At 35.4% G+C, this 11,645-nt stretch overlaps 2 non-coding genes across 2 annotated transcripts; both read right to left on the bottom strand.

Annotated features, from left to right (window-relative positions):
* Positions 1-2,612: 2,612 nt before the first annotated feature.
* On the bottom strand, positions 2,613-2,715 carry LOC112095969. Its single transcript, XR_002904129.1, has one exon. It is a non-coding gene; the product is annotated as a small nucleolar RNA R71 (small nucleolar RNA).
* An 8,781-nt stretch (positions 2,716-11,496) lies between these two features.
* On the bottom strand, positions 11,497-11,600 carry LOC112095977. The gene has a single exon (XR_002904137.1). It is a non-coding gene; the product is annotated as a small nucleolar RNA R71 (small nucleolar RNA).
* Positions 11,601-11,645: the final 45 nt, after the last annotated feature.

Below are 11,645 nucleotides of genomic sequence, written 5' to 3'. Positions count from 1 at the left end.
ACCTTGCAACTTATATCAACTAACCCCCTCTTTCGCACCATTGCCTCATAATTGGAATTTATGCTCAAACACAAGATGAACATTCATTTTTTTAGCCTAATCCTTTTTTTTTTTGCTACTAACTTGTCTTCCCATATTGTCAAAGGGATACTTATCGATTCTACCACCTTTTTCCTGTTATAAAAGTGTTGTTGCCATGTTTTTTTTCAAAATGATCAACCAAATGAGATATCGAAAATTTTTATTATTCCGTCATAAAAGAATTCATACTTTCTGCAATGTTAGTAAATATAATACTGTACTTTTTACCATCAAATTGTGATTGCGCCTAGTTACACGTGCCGACATTATTCTCAAAATAATCAATTACTCCCAAACGTGTCCTCCATAGCCCCTTAAGTTCTGTTTTAAACTCTTTGCATCTGTTGAGTGTTAGAAAATTTATATTTGTAAAGGAGAAAATCATCATTTTACACTTCAAATTTTACTAACGCCCTTACTTTTATGTATTTAAGCTTCTTGTGATTTAATTATGTGTGCTTTAATTTAATTAAGTATTTTATGTATTTTAAGGGCATCATGGTCATTTTACAATGAACAAGAGTTCAGATAGCAAAACGGACATCACTTTTGAACTCAGGACAATCGAAAATCTTAGGAGGAGCATAAAAGAAAAAGTGTCACTATTCACATGTACGGTATTGTCTATGTTACTATTCACGACACTATTCACATAGACGGATCGATGACGTGACATTGACCGATGTTGTGGCATTGACTGATGAGGTGTCATGATTTAATTAGAGAAAATTCTTATGTACTGTTGATCGGTGACGTGACAGCATGTTAGTGGATAAAAAATAACGCGTACGGTACATGCATATACACAAGATTATTTTCAACCAAACCACGTCACTGTTCAAGCCGGTTGACCGTTCAAATCGCGTGATCAAACTGTGTCACTGTTCAAACCGAGTGGTCAAACCGCGTTCTATTGACTGATGACATGGTGCAATCCTAAGCGTCAAAACTGATTTTAATCCGATGGCCATGATTTACTCAATGTATCTATAAAAAGGGGGCATCCCTCCCTAATTTGGCATCTTTGAATCCATTTTTGAGCTCCATTTTCTGTAATTCCTTCTCTATCTTGTATTTTCTACGTATTTTAATAAATTTCTATTTTATCCCTAGTTGAATTATGAGTAGCTAAGTTTCTTTCAAGTTTGGGTTGAAGGTGAAGTCTCGACATGTGCCATGAGCTTTAATTGGTAAATTTACTTTCTCTTCCCCTCTAATTTTTGTGGATATTTTGACTTTTCGTCGACAAATAGTAATAATCTTGTCTAGATACCGCCCTGGTTTCACTGGCTCCTTAGTACAAGATTATTATTATTTGGCACGATAAGCCCTTAGCACCATATTGATTAGAGTGTGGTTTACGAGGTTTGGTATCTCCCCTCATGATTTAATTGGCATTAATAAGAAATATTTAGCCTATGGTGCATGTTGATGCGGATCCAGATACCCAAGTGCTTCCATTATAATAGTTTACACTTTAATTTAATTCCGCCATTCCAATTTAACTTTTAAGATATTCCAAATCATTTTCACCACAAATCCATCCACCCATTTAAAAAATTAATTCTACACACAATTAAAATCCACTTTCTCGTGAGATCGACACTCATCACCATTAATCTATTCTACAATAAGTTCGTGCACTTGCGAGTTCATTAAAATTTGCACAACAAGTTTTTGGTGCCGTTTCCGGGGAGGTAAGTTATTTTAATTCATAGAATTAATTTTTGTGAATAATTTCTTTTAATTATTTTCTTGTAAGTTTTTTATTAAAAAAAAGTGAATCTACATTTAGAGGTAAGAATTTCTTTTTTTTTTCTCTTCTTTAAAATTCTATAATTTAATTTTCAATTTATTTTTCTTTGTAATTTTTTGTTTATCTTATTAATTTATTTTTAGTTAATTTATTTCAAGTATTTTTTTAAGTGTGTTTTTTATAGAAAGGTTGTAATAACGTGATAAGGTTAGTATCGTAATTTCTCATTCTTGTTTATTTTTATTAATTTTGTTATCATTTTTTTTGTATTCATTGCATGCATGGTCGAAGGTCATTATTACCTAATATTGAGCCTATAGACCTTGAACTTAAAAAAACACTTCGCACACACAAACACGTTGTAATTAAAGATAAAAGTGAAATGAATTTGCAACAACAACAAGCACCACCAGAGAGGCCATTTAAGAACTATTTCAGTCCCTTAGCCAATTTGAGCACATCATGCATAAGATACCCAAATGTAGCTGCTAAGAGTTTTGAACTAAAACCTAGTGTGCTAAATTGTCTCCCAACATTCTATGGCTTAGAAAATGAGGACCCATATAATCATCTGAATGATTTTCATGCTGTTTGTCAAACTTTTAAATATGAGAATTTTTCAGACGATGATGTTAAACTTCGATTATTCTCATTTTCTTTAAAAGATAGAGCTCGTTCATGGTTAAATACTTTGCTTGCTAATAGCATTACATTATGGGAACAAATGGTAACTAAATTTTTGAATAAATATTTCCCAGTGCATAAAACCAATGCTATTCGCAAAGAAATTTCAGAGTTTACCTAGAGAGAAGATGAGCAGTTTTTTGAAACATGGGAGCGATTCAATGGGCTACTCTTGAAGTGTTCACATCATGGTTACGAGAAATGGCACAAATGCCAATACTTCTTGGAGGGATTATTGCCACATGTGCAAGAATGACTAATGGCAACAAGCGGAAGAGAGCTAATGTCAAAAAGTGCATCAGAGATTTAGGAATTCTTCCAGCGACAAGCAGATAATTCCCAACAACGGAGTCGATCACTCGGGAATACTAAAAGAATTAAGGGAGTGAATGAGGTTCACATTGGCGAGTCAACTTCGGGAATCAAAGAAGTCAAGGAGATGATTGAAGGTCTCTCTCGACAAATAGCATCGTTAACGACTGCTAAATCAACAGAACTACATGACCATAACTCATACTCAAATCAAGTCAATGCCATAGGTGTAATGAGAAAACCATCCAATTACAACCCATATTCCAACACATACAACCCTGGATGGAGAGACCACCCAAATTTTTCATGGTCTCAAGGATTCCAACAGAATGGACCAGCAACTCCAGCTCCACCAATGCAACCAATTCCTCAAGTTTCTCAAGCCTCTCAGCTACCATTTAGACCATACAATCAGAACCAGAACTACTCTCAACCCAGACCATGGGAGGATTTACTCCATAATTTCAAGAATGTTACCCACTCCACGATTGAACAACAGAACCACACTATTGATGAAATACGAAATGAGATGAGATCAGGCTTCAACTCACAAGCCCAATCAGTTTCAAGCCTCAAGAAGATGGTGGGACAACTTGCTTCTTCAGTTTGGACTTTGGTAATGACTGTTAAGAAAGACAAGTTTCCAAGTCAATCAGTGCCTAATCCTAAAGGAGTGCATGAAGCAAGTACCAGTTCACCTTAGCAGCCCGGAGAGCTCAAAGCAATCATGACCTTGCGAAAAAGAAAAGAAGTCGACAACAAAATCGAGATACCGGTGAAAGAAGAAAATCAAATTGTACCTGTGAATGTTGAGGACTCACCATCAGAAGAGAAAGAATAAACCAACCCACGAGAATACGTTCCCAAAGCTCTTTTTCCTCAGAGGTTAGCTAAAGGAAAGAAGGAAAAATCCACATGTGAGATTCTTGAAATCTTCAAACAGGTAAGTGTTAACATCCCTTTGGTTATTGTTATAAAACAAGTGCCATCTTATGCTAAGTTTCTTAAAGATCTTTGTACTAAAAAGAGAAATATTCACGTTCAAAAGAATGTCTTTTTAACAGAAAACGTTAGTTTTATACTCCAACACAAAATTCCTCTAAATGCAAATACCCAGGCTCCCCCATTATCTCATGTAGCATTGGAACCACACAATTGAGAATACTTTGTTGGACTTAGGAGCTAGTGTAAATATGTTACCTTATTTAGTGTTTGTGAAACTTGGACTGGGCGAATTACACCCAACTCTAGTGGTGTTACAACTTGCAGATCGGTCCACGAAAATACCTCGTGGTATTGTAGAGGATGTGCTTATCCAGGTTGACAAGTTTTATTTTCCTGTTGATTTCATTGTAATTGACACTCAACCAATCCAGGATTCAAGGAAGCACATCCCCATTATCCTAGGCCGACCTTTCTTGGCAACTGCGGATGCTCACATTCAATGCAGGACTAGAAATATGCAGTTGTCCTTTAGCAACATGACTATGGAGTTAAACATTTTCAACATTGCCAAACAACCTCACAATGCAGATGATGAAATTGTTGACGTGGATTTAATAGAAGAAATAATTAATAATACTTTTCTTTCAAACCTTAGTGATGACCCTTTACAAATATGCTTAACTTACTTTGGTTTGGATTTTGATATTGACAGATCAGTGGATGAGGTCAACGCCCTACTTGACTCAGCACCATCTATGGATACTAATAAATAGAAGTCAAGAGTTGAACAACTAGCATCATCAGAGAAGAAACTCATCCCATCATCAAAATCACCACCAAAACTCAAGCTCAAACCATTACCCAACACTTTGGAATATGCATTTTTGGGAGAAGAAAGTACTTTGTCGGTAATCATCTCATCATCCTTAAATGACGAACAAAAAGGTAAGTTGTTGGATGTTTTAAAAGAGCACAAAGGAGCATTAGGATGGACCATAACAGACATTAAAGGTATAAACCCAGTAGACTGTATGCATTACATTCACCTTGATGAAAATGCTAAACCTACTAGGGAAATGCAACGTCGGTTAAATCCTAACATGAAAGAAGTTGTTAGAACTGAAGTCCTTAAACTATTAGACGCATGTATCATATACCCAATTTCTGATAGTTCATGGGTCAGTCCTATACAAGTTGTCCCCAAAAAGTCAAGAGTCACAGTAGTTACCAATGCTGATAATGAATTGGTACCCACTAGAGTGACTACATGATGGCGTGTATGCATTGATTATAGAAAGTTGAATTCTGTCACACGTAAAGACTATTTTCCTATACCATTTATCGATCAAATGCTTGATAGATTAGCAGACTATGAATTTTATTACTTTCTAGATAGCTACTCAGGATACAATCAGATTTCATAGCACCAAAAGATCAAGAGAAAACTATTTTCACTTGCCCTTTTAGAACTTTTGCATATAGGAGGATGCCATTTGGATTATGTAATGCACCTGCTACATTTCAACGATGCATATTGAGTATTTTTTCTGATATGGTTGAACAATTTCTTGAAGTCTTTATGGATGACTTTTTTTTCTTTGGTGATTCATTTGATCAATGCTTACATCATCTAATACTAGTTCTGCAGAGATGTATCGATAAGAACTTAGTCTTAAATTGGTAGAAGTGTCATTTTATGGTAAAACAAGGTATTGTTCTCGATCACATCATTTCGAGCAAAGGTATTGAGGTTGACAAAGCCAAGGTGGATCTCATTTCCAATCTTCCTCCACCTAAAACAGTCAGAGAAGTAAGATCTTTCCTTGGGTATGCTGGTTTTTATCGACGTTTCATTAAAGATTTTAGTAAAGTTTCTAGACCCTTATGCAATCTACTTGCTAAGGATGTACCTTTTATCTTTGATGATTCATGTCTTGTGGCATTTGAAAAATTAAAGCAGTTGTTGACATCATCACCCATCATTCAGCCCCCAAACTAGAACTTACCATTTGAGCTCATGTGTGATGCATATGATTATGCAGTAAGAGCAGTTTTAGGACAAAGAGTTGATCAAATTTCTCATGTTATTTACTATACTAGTATGACATTGAATGATGCACAGTTGAACTATTCAACTACTGAAAAAGAAATGCTAGCAGTAGTATTTGCATTAGAAAAATTTCGATCTTATTTCATTGGTTGTAAAATAATTATATTCACAGATCATGCTGCTCTTAAATATCTTCTCACAAAGAAAGATGCAAAAGCTAGGTGTTACTTTTGCAGGAATTTGACTTGGAATTTAAAGATAAGAAAGGCACAGAAAATGTTGTGGCTGGCCATCTCTCTCGTCTCCATTTTGAAACAATTACAGAACCATTAACATTGAATGAGTCATTTCCCGATGAACAATTAATGAGTGTGGAAGTATTACCGTGGTATGTTGATATAGTTAATTATCTTGTTACAGGTCAACTTCCAGAGCATTGGACTAAGCAAGACAATGCCAATTTTTTTTTGCAAAAAGAAAGAATTTCTTTTGGGATGACCCTTATTTGTTCAAGTATTGTGCAGATCAAATTGTTAGACGATGTGTCCCAGAAAGTGAAATTCAGAATATCCTTTCATTTTGCCATGAACAAGCTTGTGAAGGCCATTTCAGTGCTAAGAAAACAGCTACTAAAGTTTTACAATGTGGTTTCTATTGGCCAATTATATTTCGAGATGCTTACACGTTTTGCTCTTCATGTGAACCAATGATCACAAAGTGGTGATAAAATTTTTAAAAAGCAACATTGTTTCACGCTTTGGATTCCCTCGAGCAATAATCAGTGATGGTGGTGCCCACTTTTGTAACAAAGCATTCAAAACTCTTTTGACAAAGTATTCAATCACTCACAAAGTGGCGACCCCATTCACAAATCAGTGGCCAAGTTGAGATCTCTAATTGAGAAATAAAGCACATATTAGAAAAGACGGTGAGGCCAAACATAAAATATTGGTCATTAAGACTTGATGATGCAGTATGGGCATATGGCTTTCAAGACCCAATTGGGATGTCACCCTACAGGCTAGTGTATGGAAAAGCTTGCCACCTACCTGTGGAACTCGAGCATCGTGCATATTGGGCCATCAAGAAATTCAACTTTGACATGCATCAAACTAGCTCATAAAGAAGATTACAACTGGCAGAACTTGAAGAAATTCGCAATGATGCATAAGAAAATGCCAAAATTTACAAGCAGCGAATGAAAGTCTTTCATGACAAGCAAATTATGAGAAAATCTTTCACTCCAGGTCAGAAAGTGCTTTTATTCAATTCTCGCTTGCACCTATTCCCAGGTAAGTTACACTCTCAATGGTTTGGCCCCTTTATTGTTCATACTGTTTTTCCACATGGGGCAATTGAAATTAAGGACCCAAAGAATGGTGTCACGTTTAAAGATTAAAGCCATATCTAGAGTACCAACCACATGGAGAGGACACCGAAATAAATTTGAGTGATCCACCAGATTTGAATTGAGTTTTTTCTTTCTTTTCGGTGATTTGATTTTTTTTTCTTTCTTTTTATTATTCTTTTGCTAATTGAAATTATTTTTGTATAAGTGTGTTTGTTTAACCATTAAGGTTTCTCTTATTATTGTTAATCATGAGTGCCATAGCCAAACAGTTCCTCTTGGATATTCTTAGACCACTTCAACGTGTAAAATCTCATCTTAAAAGGCAGATTCGATTTTGTAAAACACATCGTATTTGGGCTCTACAACCACCAGAGTTAGTATCCTATATTGAGGATTTAGAAAGCCAACTCAGAGATATTGAGAGAAGTGTCTACAACATCCAGTTGGAGCTTGAGGAAAATTCAATAAGAGAACGATTGTAATTTTCTTTATGTGTTTTAGTTTGTTTTTCTTTGATTGTGTGCTTTAGTTTGTTTTTCTTTGATTGTGTGCTTTAGTTTGTTTTTCTTTGATTGTGTGCTTTAGTTTGTTACCCCGGGGAAGTGGCAGATAAGAGTACTCCGTGACAATCAAGTCGGTTACTTCAGTTTCCCATAATAACTGATATTTTGAGGCGAAGGTATGGACAAAAACGAGATTCTAGCAAAACTTCACAATCGATTCCCTTCACTTCCTCAGAATGCCCTCCTTACAATCTATAAAGCTCGGTTCAAACACATGCGATTGCTTATGAGAAATAACATACCTGCTGACATCCGTTGGTTAATCGAGGCTAAAGTACGATTGGCAGGTGCGTTACCTCCAAAATTTATTGCATACATGCCTGGTTGTGGTAAAGGAAATGATGCAAGAAAACGAAGAGCTCGAGCAATTTCTGTTGCTCGTCATAAGTGTGCCATAATGAGTTGCGATAAAAAAACTATGTTATTTAGGAATGGTGTTTGATAAGAGGGAAGATAAGATTCAATTCATTAGGGATTGCTTGAATAAGGAGTTATTGGATGATATTTTTTTATCTCTTGAAACGTATCCCAGTGGATATATGTAAGGAGCGATTCTTCAGTTATAACCATTATTCCAGAAAGAGCATGCACAATATAGTCTCGGGAATCTGACTATAAACGACCATATTTGCCAGTTTATAAAAAAACTGGATGGGAAGCCTATCCTCGACCCATAGAGGGTGTTCAAGCCGTTTCTGGACGTAAAATCAGAGGAAGATGTGAGCCACAGTTGCAACTACCTGTAAATATCCTTTTACTTCACCGTTATTGTATTTCACTGTTGTTTTATCATTTGCATTATTGTCTTTAATAATTTTATTTTATCATTGTTTCTTTTTCTTTTTACTGTTTCCTTTTTGACTCGCGAGCTATGTGCTTTACGCGTTAATTGACATTGACATGCTACCTCATACACAGCTATAACCCACTATCACCAAGATTCTTAAATATAACTTTTTGTTAAGCACTCACAAATTATTTTTTAGAAGTATCACAATGACAGCTACTCCCAATAAACAATTCAAGAACATTTGTGTGCTTTCTGGATTTAACTATGGCAAACATAAAGAGTTCATTGAGGCAGCCATAGATCTTGGTCGAAGTATAGCTGAGACAAAATTACACTTGGTGTATGGAGGAGGTAACCAAGGGTTATCAAAATTGGTCTCAGAAGCTGCTTTTGTCAGAGAAAGCCAAGTGTTAGGCATCATCCCAAGAGCCCTAAAACCTTTGGGTAGTTTGTCTGACTTACCGATTGGAGAAGAGTTAGTCGTCTCAGGTATGCAAGAAAGAATAACTGAAATACTTAATCATGCTAATGCTTTTATTTTCCTGCCAGGAGATCTTGCAACTCTAAAGGCACTTATCACATTAGCATCTTGAGTCCACCTGCACATTCACCATAAACCCATTGGTTTGTTAAATGTCAATAACTTTTATGATAGCTTTATCACATTTCTTAACCATACAATAAAAAACTATTTCATTCCTTCCACAGCGAAAAAGCTTTTTATTTGTGCTCACTGTTGAGTGTTAAAATGCATATTTATAAAGGAAAAAACCATCATTTTACATTTCAAGTCTTACTAACACATTTACTTTTATGAATTTAACCATCTTTTGATTTAATTCTGTTTGTTTTATTTTAATTAAGTATTTTATGTATTTTAGGGGCATCGTAGTCATTTCACAATAAACGAGAGATCAGATGGCAAAACGGACATCACTTTTGAACTCAAGACGGTCGAAAACCTTAGGAGGAGCATAAAAAGAAAAATGGCATTGTTCACATGTACGGTACTATTCACATGTACGGTACTGTATACGACACTGTTCACGACATTGTTCACATAGACGGATCGATGACATGGCATTGACCGATGATGTGGCATTGACTGATGAGGTGTCACGATCCTGTTGGGCTAAAATTCTTATAGACTGTTGATGGTGACGTGGCAGCATATCAGTGGACGAAAAATCTCGCGTACGGTACATGCATCACACAGGATTATTTTCAACCAAACCGCGTTACTGTTCATCCGGGTCAAACTGCGTTACTGTTCATCCAGGTCAAACCGTGTTACTGTTCATCCACGTGGTCAAACCGCGTACTGTTGACTGATGACGTGGCGCAATCCTGAGAGTCCAAACTGTTTTTAATCCAATGGCCATGATTTACTCAATGTATCTATAAAAAGGGGGCCTCTCCCCCCTAATTTGATATCTCTGAATCCATTTTTGGGACCCATTTTCTGTAATTCCCTCTCCATCTGTATTTTCTTCGTATTTTAATAAATTCCCATTTTGCCCCTAGTTCAATTATGAGTGGCTAATTTTCTTTCAAGCTTGGGTTGAAGGTGAAGTCTCAACATGTGTCATGGGCTTAATTTGGTAAATTTATTTTCTCTTCCCCTCTAGTTTTTGTGGATGTTTTGACTTCTCGTCGACAAATAATACTAATCTTGTCTAGTACCGCCTTGGTTTCACCGGCCCTCTAGTACAAGGTTATTATTATTTGGCACGATAAGCCCTTAGCACCATATTGATTAGAGCGTGGTTCATGAGGTGTGGATTCCCCCCTCATGATTTAATTGGCATTAATAAGGATTATTTAGCCCATGATGCATGTTGATACGGATCCAGATACTCAAGTACGTCATTTCAATAGATTTCTCTTCAATTTATTCTCGCCATTGCAAGTCCAATTTTAGAATATATTCTCGCCATTTTAATTTAAGTTTTAGCATATTCCAAATCATTTCCACCACAAATCCAATCACCCATTTACAAAATTAATTCTACACACAATTAAAATCCACCTCCTCGTGGGATCGACACTCGTCACCATTGATCTATACTACAATAGATTCATGCGCTTACGAGTACATTAAAATTTGCACAACAAGTTTTCGGTGCCGTTGCCGGGGAGGTAAGTAATTTTAATTCATAAAATTAATTTTTGTGAATAATTCCATTTAAATTGTTTTCTTATATTTTTTTTCTTAAAAAAAAAGAAAAAAAAAAGTGAATCTACATTTAAAGGTTAGTATTTTTTTTCTTTTTCTCTTCTTTAAAATTCTGTAATTTAATTTTCAATTTATTTTTCTTTGTATTTTTTTTTGTTTATCGTATTAATTATTTCACGTATTTATTTTTGTGTATTTTTATAGAAAGGTTATAATAGCGCAATAAGGTTAGTATTGTAATTTCTCCCTCTTCTTTATTTTTATTTGTTTTGTTCCCATCTTTATTTTTATTTTATTTGTTTTGCATGCATGGTCGTAGGTCATTATTTCCTAATCTTGAACCTATAGATCTTGAGCTAGAAAAAACACTTCGCACACAAAAGCACATTAAAAATAAATTTGGAATGGATTTACAAGCACCACAAGAGAGACCATTTAAGGACTATTTTAGTCCCTTAGCTAATTTGAGCACATCATGCATAAGATACCCAAATGTAGCTGCTAGAAGTTTTGAACTAAAACCTAGTGTGCTAAATTGTCTCCCCACATTCTATGGCTTAAAAAATAAGGACCCATATAATCATCTGAATGATTTTCATGCCATTTGTCAAACATTTAAATATGAAAATTTTTCAGACGATGATGTTAAACTCAGATTATTCCCATTTTCTTTAAAGGATAGAGCTCGTTCATGGTTAAATACTTTGCCTGCTAATAGCATTTCATCATGGGAACAAATGGTAACTAAATTTTTGAATAAATATTTCCCAGTGCATAAAACCAATGCTATTCGCAAAGAAATTTCAGAGTTTACCCAAAGAGAGGACGAGCAATTTTTCGAAACATGGGAGCGATTCAATGGGCTACTCTTGAAGTGTCCACATCATGGGTATGAGAAATGGCACCAATGTCAATACTTTTTGGAGGGATTACTACC

Source organism: Citrus clementina, unplaced genomic scaffold (genome assembly GCF_000493195.1).
Source record: "Citrus clementina cultivar Clemenules unplaced genomic scaffold, Citrus_clementina_v1.0 scaffold_1, whole genome shotgun sequence".
NCBI lineage: Eukaryota > Viridiplantae > Streptophyta > Magnoliopsida > Sapindales > Rutaceae > Citrus > Citrus x clementina.
The sequence above is the reverse complement of the archived record's forward strand: the minus strand, read 5'-3'. Positions and strand labels throughout refer to the sequence as shown.